This window comes from Capricornis sumatraensis, chromosome 19, assembly GCF_032405125.1.
Source record: "Capricornis sumatraensis isolate serow.1 chromosome 19, serow.2, whole genome shotgun sequence".
Lineage (NCBI taxonomy): Eukaryota > Metazoa > Chordata > Mammalia > Artiodactyla > Bovidae > Capricornis > Capricornis sumatraensis.
In genome coordinates, this window is record NC_091087.1 from 25,957,307 (window position 1) to 25,968,326 (window position 11,020).

Sequence of the window (11,020 nt, forward strand, 5' to 3'; positions counted from 1 at the left end):
ATTGAAGGCAAAAGGAGAAGAGGGCAGTGGAAGATGAGACTTTTAGATGGCATCACCGACTCAATGGACATGAATTTGAATAAACTCTGGGACATAGTGAAGGACAGGGAAGCCTGGCATGCTGCAGTCCATGGGGTCGCAAAGAGTTGGACACAAGTGAGTGACTGAACAACAGACCTTTGCACATCTGGCTTTTCCTTGTCCTTCAAGTTCCAAGTCAATGTCACCTTCTCAGGGAGGTCTTCCCTGGTTGTGTATTTCCCTAAGTGTGGTCCTAGGACCCATAGCATCACTCAGGAATTTGTTCAAAATGCATGTTCTCAGGATCCATCTCAGACCTAGTGAGTGAGAAACTCTGGGGAAGGGCTATTTTTAAGAAGCCCTTAAAGGTGATTGGATGTTGGATCTTCAACTTGGACAACTGCTGGTCCAGCATGGTATCACAGTTTTCACCATCCACCCAAGGAAAGTTGTAACCTGGGGGCTTGAAAAGAGGAAGCAGAATGGGGACAAAGATGGAAGAGGAGCTGGCTGGGTAATGAGACAGAACTATACCAAAGTATAACCCACAGAGGCCAAGCTGTCTTGGGGAAGGTGCATGGCTTGACTTTAGCCAGAGTAGGGCTTGGCAAGCCTGGCTTCTGTCTCATGTTGGCTGGTCCAGGTCAGCATCAAGCTGGAGAGAAGGAGGTCCACATTTCTGTGTTTCATGGGTGACAGGAGAGGAGCTTGCATTCTCCTGGACACTCATACCTCTGCCCTGGTCTGAACATTAACCAGGATCCCTGAGGTCCCATTTGGAATCAGCCACAGTCGCTCCCATCTCATACCAGCCTGGTCTCCTGGCCTCGACTCTACTGGCCACAGGAAGTTCCAGGGCGATCCCAGGGCCCTCCCATCCTGAGCTGTTTCCTGTGTATTTTCCAGGAGGACCAGATGTTCATGCAACCTGAGTCTGAGCCTTTCTTCAGGCTGGAGAGCTGGTTCCTCTTCGCCAATCCCTGGGAGCTGCCTGATGCTTCCTGCAGACCGGCTAGGTGCGGCCTCTGGCTCTAGTGTTGAATAAGGAGGGTTAAGGCCCTCTTCCCCTTGGCCACTAGTCTCTGGCCTTTGTGCAATTCCCAGGCCCCCGAGGAGGGAAACCAGACACTTTTAATTGACTTCCCCAATCTGATGATAGAGTATTGGGTATCAATAGACCGCAGGCGAGCTATTTTCATCCATGATTTCAGATGGCAGCCGAGGCCCAGGCTACCACCACCATCCTGCCACACCACCCCAGGGGATGAGCTCACCCCTGTTTGCTAGCACAGCAGCATTTGCTGTGGCCAGCCAGTCTGATGCAGGACCTCCCAGCAAAAGTTCTAGGAAGCGGGGGTGTAAGCAGTTACAGCAGTGGGCTGAACCAGGGCCACTGGAGAACAGCTTGGAGTCAGGAGACCTGGGCATTCTCCCAGCTCAGCCTCTTCCAAGCTGCAGACAATGGATGGATAACTTGTCCAATCTATGCCTCAGTTTCCTCGCCTGCCAAGAGGAGGCTGAAGTAGATGACAATTCTTGGCTCTGGAATTCTACAGTGAAGCCTGAATGCTTTTTTCCACCCTGTCTTTTTTCAGAGTCCTAAACCTTGCTAGCTGTCATCAAGATAAGAATTACCAACTTAACAACACTCAGGGGGTCCTGAGTTTGATTCCGACTTCCCCACTTGCATGCACGTCCTGAACCTTGGCCAGCTCTCCTAAGCACAGGATGGAGATATCATCTCTAAAGTGTTTAGGGCACTTCACGGTTATATGTATACACTCTGGGTCCAGTGTGAGCAAGCATAAATTGAGGAGGAAGTGATATGACCAGGATGCTTGTGGGCACTTCTTCTCCTCACAGCCCCCTCATCCAACCCCTGCACTCAGCCTTTCACTAAGCATGACCTGACTGGTCTACATGCCGCCCCTCCCCTACCAGTCTGTGACTTCAAAGGCAAGGAGGGGATCTGATTACCTCTGTGTCTACCGGACACAGTGGGCACTTAGTGAGCAGTCATGGAACAAATGAATGAATAAGCAAATAAATGTATGGATGGAGGGATGAATGGGTGGGCAGACGAATGAAAGAAAGAAGGCAGTCCACAAGATGCATGCTTGCTTAAGACCCTGTGTGTATCTGTGTGTTGTTGCTAGGTGGGGAGAGGACAGGATTAGTCACAGCCAAGGAGGAGGGAACTCCATGGCTCTGCCTGGAAGCCTTCCCCCTCAGTCACGGTCTGCAGACTCAAGAATAGGGAGAAGCTTTTCTCTGCGAGAAAAACCATAGAATCATGGAATGTTGGCTCCAAGCAAAAACCACAGGTCACTTAATCCGCACCCCTCCAGTGAGGAAGCAAAAAGCCCAGACAGGTTCAGTTCCTGCCTGTACTCTGAGCTCATCATGGAAACTGTTGTTTTTTCCATGAAAACTGAGCCAGGAGGGCAGAGGAGAAGGGGGCACGGGAGGAGTCAGCATTAAACAGAAAACTGTTAATCACAGAGAGAGTGTGTGCTTTCCCAAGGACCTGAGCAGCTCAGGGAAAGGGGCTCACAAAGCAAAGGTGGGCTTTGCCAAACTTCAGGGGTGCCAGCTTGCCTGGGCTGGGCCATCAGGCATTATGTAACCAAGCCAGAGCCTCCAAGAAACACCTAAACTGGTGTTCATCCTGGAACGCGGTTTCCTGCTATTTCCTTATAGAGGGAGGTTTTTGCTGAGCACAGGGTTTTCTGCATTTTTCAGCCCTTTGCTATTAAAGAAAAATAGGAGACAAAATAGAAAAATCCTACCCCAAGGTTGCCAGAAATCTCCCAGTTTTGAAAAAGGAAGAGCTTAAGCTCTGCGCCGTGGTCCCTGGAAGCCTGATATGTGAAGCAGCAGGAGCTAATCCCAAGGTGCAATCTGGTCAAATAGGCAGCTCCCCTCGGAGCTGGCAGGGAGCAGGGTGCTCAGCCCTGATGCTGCCCCCTGAGCTTACATGGCTCCAGGAGGACAGATGGCGAGAGGACAGGGAGACCAGCGCAGGAGGGTTAGAGGTCCTGAAGAAGGAGCTCTAGTCCGAAGGTTTAAGTCAGCTTTGGAGAGGTTGAAACAGGCCCTGCTAACTTCATCATTGAAATGATCATCTCTGCCTTAGCGTCATGTCTCCAGAAATCCCTACTTAGGGAAAGATAGTTGTCTTTAATGCATTCCTATGGGGGGTGAGTGGGCTTCCCAGGTGGCTCAGTGGTAAAGAATCTGCCTGTCAATACAGGAGACATGAGTTCGATCCCTGGGTCAGGAAAGATCCCCTGGAGAAAGAAATGGAAATCCACTCCAATATTCTTGTCTGTGAAATCCCATGGACAGAGGAGTCTGGCGAGCTACGGTCCATGGAGTCACAAAGAGTCAGACACAACTGAGTATGCATGCATGTACACACACACACACAAGGACTTTGGACACAAGAGGAACTGGTTCTACTGGCCCCTTCCCTCTTCTGGGTGACTTCCCTGAAGCTTCCCGTGTGCTCTCAACTCTTTGTGTTCCCAAGTATCTCATCCTTAAGCTTGTATACACCATGCACCACAGTCACTCAGCACGACTTTTCAGTGCCTCCACCAGACTAAGTTCCCCAAGGGCAGGAACTGCGCTTTCCCATTGCCCAGCTCAGTCTGTCACTGCACCAGTGCAGCAGGGACACACACACACGGGATTTTTCTGAAAAAACTTGGAATTTTGTGGTTTAGTCATTAAGTCGTATATGATTCTTGCGACCCCATGGACTGTAGCCTGCCACGCTCCTCTGTCCATGGGATTCTCCACGTAAGAATACTAGAATGAGTTGCTATTTCCTTCTCCAAGCCATCTTCCTGGCCCAAGAATAGAACCCAGATTTCCTGTATTGCAGGAATTTTGATTTTTCTTTAAAAAGCATCCTAGTCCCTATTAGAGGCAAAGCCACAACTTTGTTGGTCTCATTTACACTCCTGTTGATTTAGTGTGACTTTCATATGGGGCATATTCTTCTAGGTCCAAAGCAGCTTTCAAAGTCTCTCAGAGCTTTGTTGGTTTTAAAAAATGTATATATATATATATATATATATATATATATATTATAAAATGGCTAAACACATAATTTCTTAAGAAAAAACCCATAATTAAGAAGAACATTATAAGGACTTCACTGGTGGTCCCATGGTTAAGAATCCACCTTGCAATTAGGGGGCACAGGTTCAGTCCCTGGTCAGGGAACTAAGATCCCACATGCTGCAGGGCAACTAAGCCCACATGTCACAGCTACTGAAGCTTGCGCACTCTGGAGCCTCCAAGCCACAACCGGAGAGACTGTGCCCCCCCAACGGAAGATCTCCACGATGCAACGAAGATCCTATGTTCCACAACTGAGACTCGATGCGACCAAATAAAGACATAAAACGTTTTAAACAATGATCGTGTATCATATTCACAAGTTTACTAAAAAAGAAAAAAACGAAAAACATTATGAAGTCAGATCTGGGTTTGAATCCTGTCTCACCATTCATCCAAATGAGTACTTGAGCAAATTACTTAATGTACCTAATACAACATGACCCCCATGAATCCCTTGTTTCTTTATTTAATGATTTATTTGTCATTTAGTGAGTGCCTACTGTGTGTCAGCACTGCTCTAAGTGCCTGACATACATCAGCACACAAAACAAATTCCTAGTGGTCCTTATATTCATTCATTCATTAATAAACCATAATCAATTAAGTAAAGTATATGTTAAGTTAGAGGGTGACAAGTTCTATTGGGAAAGGAAAAAATGGTAAAGGATTAAGCAATGGGGTGCTGAGAGTTGGAGTGAGGGGCAAGCTGCAGTATTAAATGTTTTTTAATATAAAGCATTTGACATGATAAGTAAGAGCATGGATTCTGGAGCCAGACCTGGGTTTAAATCCCAGGCTGTGAATCTTTGCAACCCCATGGATTGCAGCATGCTAGGCTCCTCTGTCCTCCACTATCTCCCGGAGTTTTCTCAAATTCATGTCCATTGAGTTAGTGATGCTATCTGACCATCTCATCCTCTGTCACCTCCTTCTCCTCTTGCCCTCAATCTTTCCCAGCATCAGAGTCTTTTCCAATGAGCCAGCTCTTCGAATCAGGTGGACTAAGTTTTGGAGCTTCAGCTTCAGCAACAGTCCTTCCAATGAATATTCAAGATTAATTTCCTTTAGGATTGACAGGTTTGAACTCCTTGCTGTCCAAAGGACTCTCAGGAGTCTTCTCCAGCACCACAGTTCGAAAGCATCAGTTCTTCAGTGCTCAGGTTCAGGATCTTACTTGTGAACAACACGGTCCTAGCATGTGGAATCCTGATCTTCAGCACTGGACCGCCCTTTTAAGGGTATGCTACAATGCTCTTCATTCTTTCCAGTTTCATATCCTTGGAAATGAAGCCAGAGCTCTGGACTAGATGGCTGCTAAATTCTGCCTGGGCCTAGGGGCACTTTATTTAAGGCTGGGGCCAGTCCAGAATCCCTCACCCAGATGACTGCTGGTGGTGGACCTAGGACTGGAATGGCGTTGCTTGCAGGAGTGCTTACCTGGAGGTCAGGAGACTGAAGCTCCATCCAGTTTTGTTTGTACCATGAAATATGTGGATGAAGATAGGGGTGGAGGCACCTGTTCTTAACTGTCCCATTCAAGTGATTACAAGCTTGACCTTTTAAGGAAAGTTTCAATGGTTTTATCATAAATGATTTTCTTTGAAAAATACTACTACTGCTATTAACAGCAGCCACCTCATAGGGGAGAATTATAAGAACTAAAAGAGTAAAATACCTGTAAAGTGCTTGGGAAAGAGCTGGCACATGGCAAAAGCTGTATTTGTGTTGAATAGAAGCAGTAGGAAGCACTGGCTAAATGTCAGTATTCAAATGTCCTAGAATCCTGGACTCAACCTTCTTTCTCTGAGCCCCCATAGGTTGTGGGCATGGGAAAGGGTAGGCAAGGGGCCCCTCAGCCTCTTCAGCTCAAGACTTAGCTGGAATCCCCTTCCTTTGCTTGGCAGTGAAGGGTGAGGGCAAGTCCACCAGCTCTGGATCAAGCTTATTAGGGCCTGAGACCCGTTTCCACCACCAGCTAGCTGTATGACCTTGAGCAACTCGTATGGTCTCTGCAAGACTTAATTCCTTGTCTCTGTGCATGCTAAGTCACTCAGTCATGTCTGACTCTTTGCGACCCTATGGACTGTAGCCCACCAAGCTCCTCTGTCCATGGGATTCTCCAGGCAAGAACTCTGAAGTGGGTTGCCCTGAGCTCCAGGGGATCTTCCCAACCCAGGGATTGAACCTGCATCTCTTGCATTTCCTGCATTGGCAGGGGGGTTCTTTACTACTAGTGCCACCTGGGAAGCAAGCCCTCCTCGTCTCTAATCTGAGAATAATAATGATTGAGTATTGAGAAATGGAGTATTTCTTGCCATGTCAGTAAAAAAGGATGTCACAGTCATCAGCAACTCCAGCCCTCCAAATGTGATTTCCTGAGCCCTAAGGGCACTCAGGAAGGAGAATACGTATGATCTGACAGCCGTCAGGCTACAGCCTCTACCTACAGTGAACCCTGAGGAACTGAGATGCATATGATAGCTGGCCCCACAGCTGAGATGCATATGAAACTAATGATTTCAGCAAGCCCAGATTCTTATATCTCTGCATGCATAAAAAGGCACTGAATTCCTTAACTTGGGGTATCAGCTTTTGTTTAATTAACAATAATCTTTTGATGTTCAGACCACCTGCCCTTTGTTGTAAGGTCTTATACAACCTGGCTCCTTCTCCTGCCTGCTTGGAGCAGTTTTCTCAGGGTCATTTGAGATGTTTTCTCCCACTGAATAAAACATAACTCTCAACTTTTAGGTTGTGACGATTTTTTAAGTCAATGGTATTTAACATGGACCAGGCACTACTATTCTAACTGCTCTGTAAATATCACTTCATGTCATCTTTGCCACAACCTTGTGAGTTGGTTCTTTCCTTATCCTCTTTTACAGGTGAGGAAACTGAGGCACAGATAGGCAAGAAGCTTCCCTGGTGGAGCCAGGATTTCAACCTCCATCTGCCTGACCCCAGAGCTCCCCCGTCCCTCCCTGTAGTAACACCTAGGGTGAGTGTGAAACACACACACTCCAAGCTCAGAGCTTGACACCGGCAGTGCCCTTCCCATCCTCAGCACCTTCCCCGTGAGTGGCTGGATAGAAGCGGGGTAGTCTGGGCCCTTGGTCTCATTTGTCTTTTTTTTGCATTTTTAAAGTTCTTTCTGCCCAGAGAACAATCATCATGGGATCCGAGTTTGCAGTTGACCTATATTTTATACCCTGTGCCTCCTCCAGGCCCCTCCCCACCACCCCCCCCCAAAAAAAACACCTGGTTTCTGCTACTCAGTAACATCAAAATAACTAAATTATTAAACATCTATCTTTGGTCCAAGCTCAGCCCTCTAAGAGGGATCTGGCTAAACTATGTTTCAGAAAGAAAAAAAATTTTTAATGAATAGGCTAGATTGTTTGTTCATTTTAGTGAAGTCTCAGAGAAGTTGAAGTGGCTGGGGATGGGTAGGGTCAATAGGGATGTGCAGTGATTCTTCAGAGAGAATCCCAGGGGGCCGTGTGGACAATCAGAAATAAACCGACTCATGCTTATTCCAGTGTGTAGGTCTTTAAATAGAGCCCGGGGTGCATTTCTGTAAATGTGGGACAAGGTGTCCCTGCTGAAGGCTGTTTATGGGACTCGGTGGTTCTGGCCTTCAATGGGCTGCTTTGTTGTGTGTCTGCTTGCGCAGCCACAGCGGCCGCCGAGCGGCTCCAAAGCTCATGCTCCCTCCGCCACTTTCCTTAAACAAACTCCAGAAGCAACAGTCACCCTGGGAGTGAGGATTGCACAAGAGCGGATGGGACCCAGGCTGTGCCCGAGACCTGCCAGGGCTCCCCAACAAGGACCGCCCTCCTGGGCCTCCTGTGCGGTGTTCCAGAGCAGTGCTGGTGGGACCCCCATAAAGTCTTGGCCCCTTGGTGCCCCACTTCCCTGCCCTTAAGGGGCTTGCCTTGCTTCTTGACCCCTAATACAGTATACTTTCCACTGCAGGGAGACAGAGTACCTGGGGCCCACCACAGAAGGTCATGATGAGTTCAGCCCAGCCAGCCAGGGGACAGGCGAATGTCTGTTTGTTCAGTCTCTTCTCCGTCCGTTCAGTCACCCACACTCTAAGCTACTGCTGTGTGTTGGGCACACATGAGCCATAATCACAACCACAATAGCTAAATCTATTGGATGTTTACTGTGTACCTGTGCTCAGTCGCTAAGTCATGGCTGACGCTTTGCCACCCCATGAACTGTAGCCTGCCAGGCTCCTTTCCCACGGGATTCTCCAGGCAAGAATACTGGAGTGGGTTGCCATTTCCTTCCCCATGGGATCTTCGACTCACAGACAGAACCCGAGTCTCCTGCATTGCCAGGTGAATTCTTCACTGCTGAGACATCAGGGAAGCCCTCCTGTGTACCTGGTTCTCTTCCAAACTCCCACATCCCTTCTTTATTTAATCCTCTCAAGAGCTCTGAGTGTTTTACCCTCACTTTATTCCCATTTACAGACAAGAAAACCGAGATTCAAATTACTGGCAAGGAGACCAAGTTCCTGCCCTTAGTCAAGACCAGACCAGGACTCTCACCCAGATGTGTTCAATATCAAAGCACACAGTCTTTTCTTTACCATTAAACTCTTCTACCCTGAGGATACACTAAACACCATCCCTGGCCCCTAGGAGCTCAGCCTGATGGGAAAGACAAGCGAAAAAACAGACCATTAGAGACCTATAGGGATGCTAGCTCAGGCAAAGTCTAGCCCAAGCAGGGCAAGTAGGTCATAAGAACTTAAAAGAGATGATCTTTGAGTTCACACTTAAAAAAGGTAAAAGTTAGCCGGATGGAGGAAGCAGGTCTGCTGTCTAAACTGAAAGTTTCCTCAGAATGGGAGGAGGTGAGTGCTTGTGTGTGTGTTCCAGTCTGACTGTTGATTTAGGGAACAGTGAGGCAAGGTTGGGCACTCGAGACTTCAGTAGATATAGGGGTAATGCCACTGGTGTCAGCTACTGACTTTGATCATTTAATAGCCACCCATATTTACTGAGAAACTATGTTAGTGACATCTTACATGTCACTACAGCCTTGGGCTGTCAAAGCTCATTTGATCCTCATCATGATGCAACCCAGACACACTGTTTTTCAGATGGGGAAACTGAGGTTTGGTTAGATTAAAACACTTGCCAACATGCATGTCACTGACTCAATTCCTAGGACCTAAAGGTTTTTGGGATAGGACACATCCTTGAGAGAATCTCCTGCAACCACTCATCAGTTCACGATTCCCCTCCAGTTCAGTTCAGTTCAGTCGCTCAGTCGTGTCCGACTCTTCGCAACCCCATGAATCGCAGCATGCCAGGCCTCCCTGTCCATCACCAACTCCCGGAGTTCACTCAAGCTCATGTCCATCGAGTCAGTGATGCCATCCAGCCATCTCATCCTCGGTCGTCCCCTTCTCCTCCTGTCCCCAATCCCTCCCAGCATCAGGGTCTTTTCCAATGAGTCAACTCTTCTCATCAGGTGGCCAAAGTATTGGAGTTTTGGCTTCAGCATCAGTCCTTCCAATGAACATCCAGGGCTGATCTCCTTTAGGATGGACTGGTTGGATCTCCTTGCAGTCCAAGGGACTCTCAAGAGTCTTCTCTAAAACCACACTTCAAAAGCATCAATTCTTCAGTGCTCAGCTTTCTTCACAGTCCAACTCTCACATCCATACATGACCACTGGAAAAACCATAGCCTTGACTAGATGGACCTTTCCCCTCCAGACATCCAGCCAAAGTGGTTGCCGTACCTTTTATTTGAACACATTCAATGAAAGACAATTCATTATCTCTTTTTTTTTGTTGCTTAATTTATTTTATTGAAGTATAGTTAATTGACAATGTGTTAATTTCTGCTGTACAGCAAAGTGATTCAGTTATACACATATATAAACATGCCTTTTCATATTCTTTTCTATTATGGTTTATCACAGGACACTGAATGTAGTTCCCTGTGCTATACAAGAGGACCTTGTTGTTTACCCATCCTATATATACTAGTTTTCATCTGCTAATCCCAAACCTCATCTATCCTGAGAGAGACTTTACAGTTACTGACAAGCTCTTCCTGATTTTGAGGATGTCTCCAGGTTTGGGGCCTCTCTGGTTGTTCAGCAGTAAAGAACCCTCCTGCCAATGCAGGAGACGCAGGTCAGGAAGATCCGCTGGAGAAGGAAATGGCAACCCACTCCAGTATTCCTGTCTGGAAAATCCCATGGACAGAGGAGCCTGGCAGGCTACAGTCCATGGAGAAGCAAAGAGTCGGACCTGACTTAGGGACTGAACAACCGAATAACAACCAGGTTCTTTGATCCATCCCTCCAGTTTCCTTGGGGGATCCTAGAGAGCAGCATCACTCTCTTCTAGAGACCAGCTCTTAAAAATTTCAGAAAAGACCCTTGGGTCTTAGCCAGGAGGCCTCAGACATATGGCGAGGCTGGTCATAGAGGCCTCTGTCCCACTGCCCTGCCCCCTCTGAGCCGTGTGTCTGACATCAGGCCAACACGTGTCTTGGAACGTGTCAGGTTCCAGGGACAGGGCACCGTTTGCAGATCCCAGCGCCTCTGCCTGGTGGCCCAGCCCCAGGGCCATTTGCCCAGCCAGGTCCTTGGACTGGCTCCAGCCAGCGTGGTCCTCCCCCTTGGGCCCACGTTGTCTGCTGCTGGTTCAGCTCGCCTTTCCCGGTGCTAGTAAGAGAGGGTGAGGAGCCAGGTGGCAGCAGAATGCCCCACTGTTCAGGCCTGCAACCCGCCAGCGTGACTCTCTCTGGGGACGCGTGGCCCCCTGACTCACCGGGGCCCGCCCTGGGTAAACGTCTCGTGCTGGGAGACCAGAGGCTGTCCTTTCAGAGCGTAC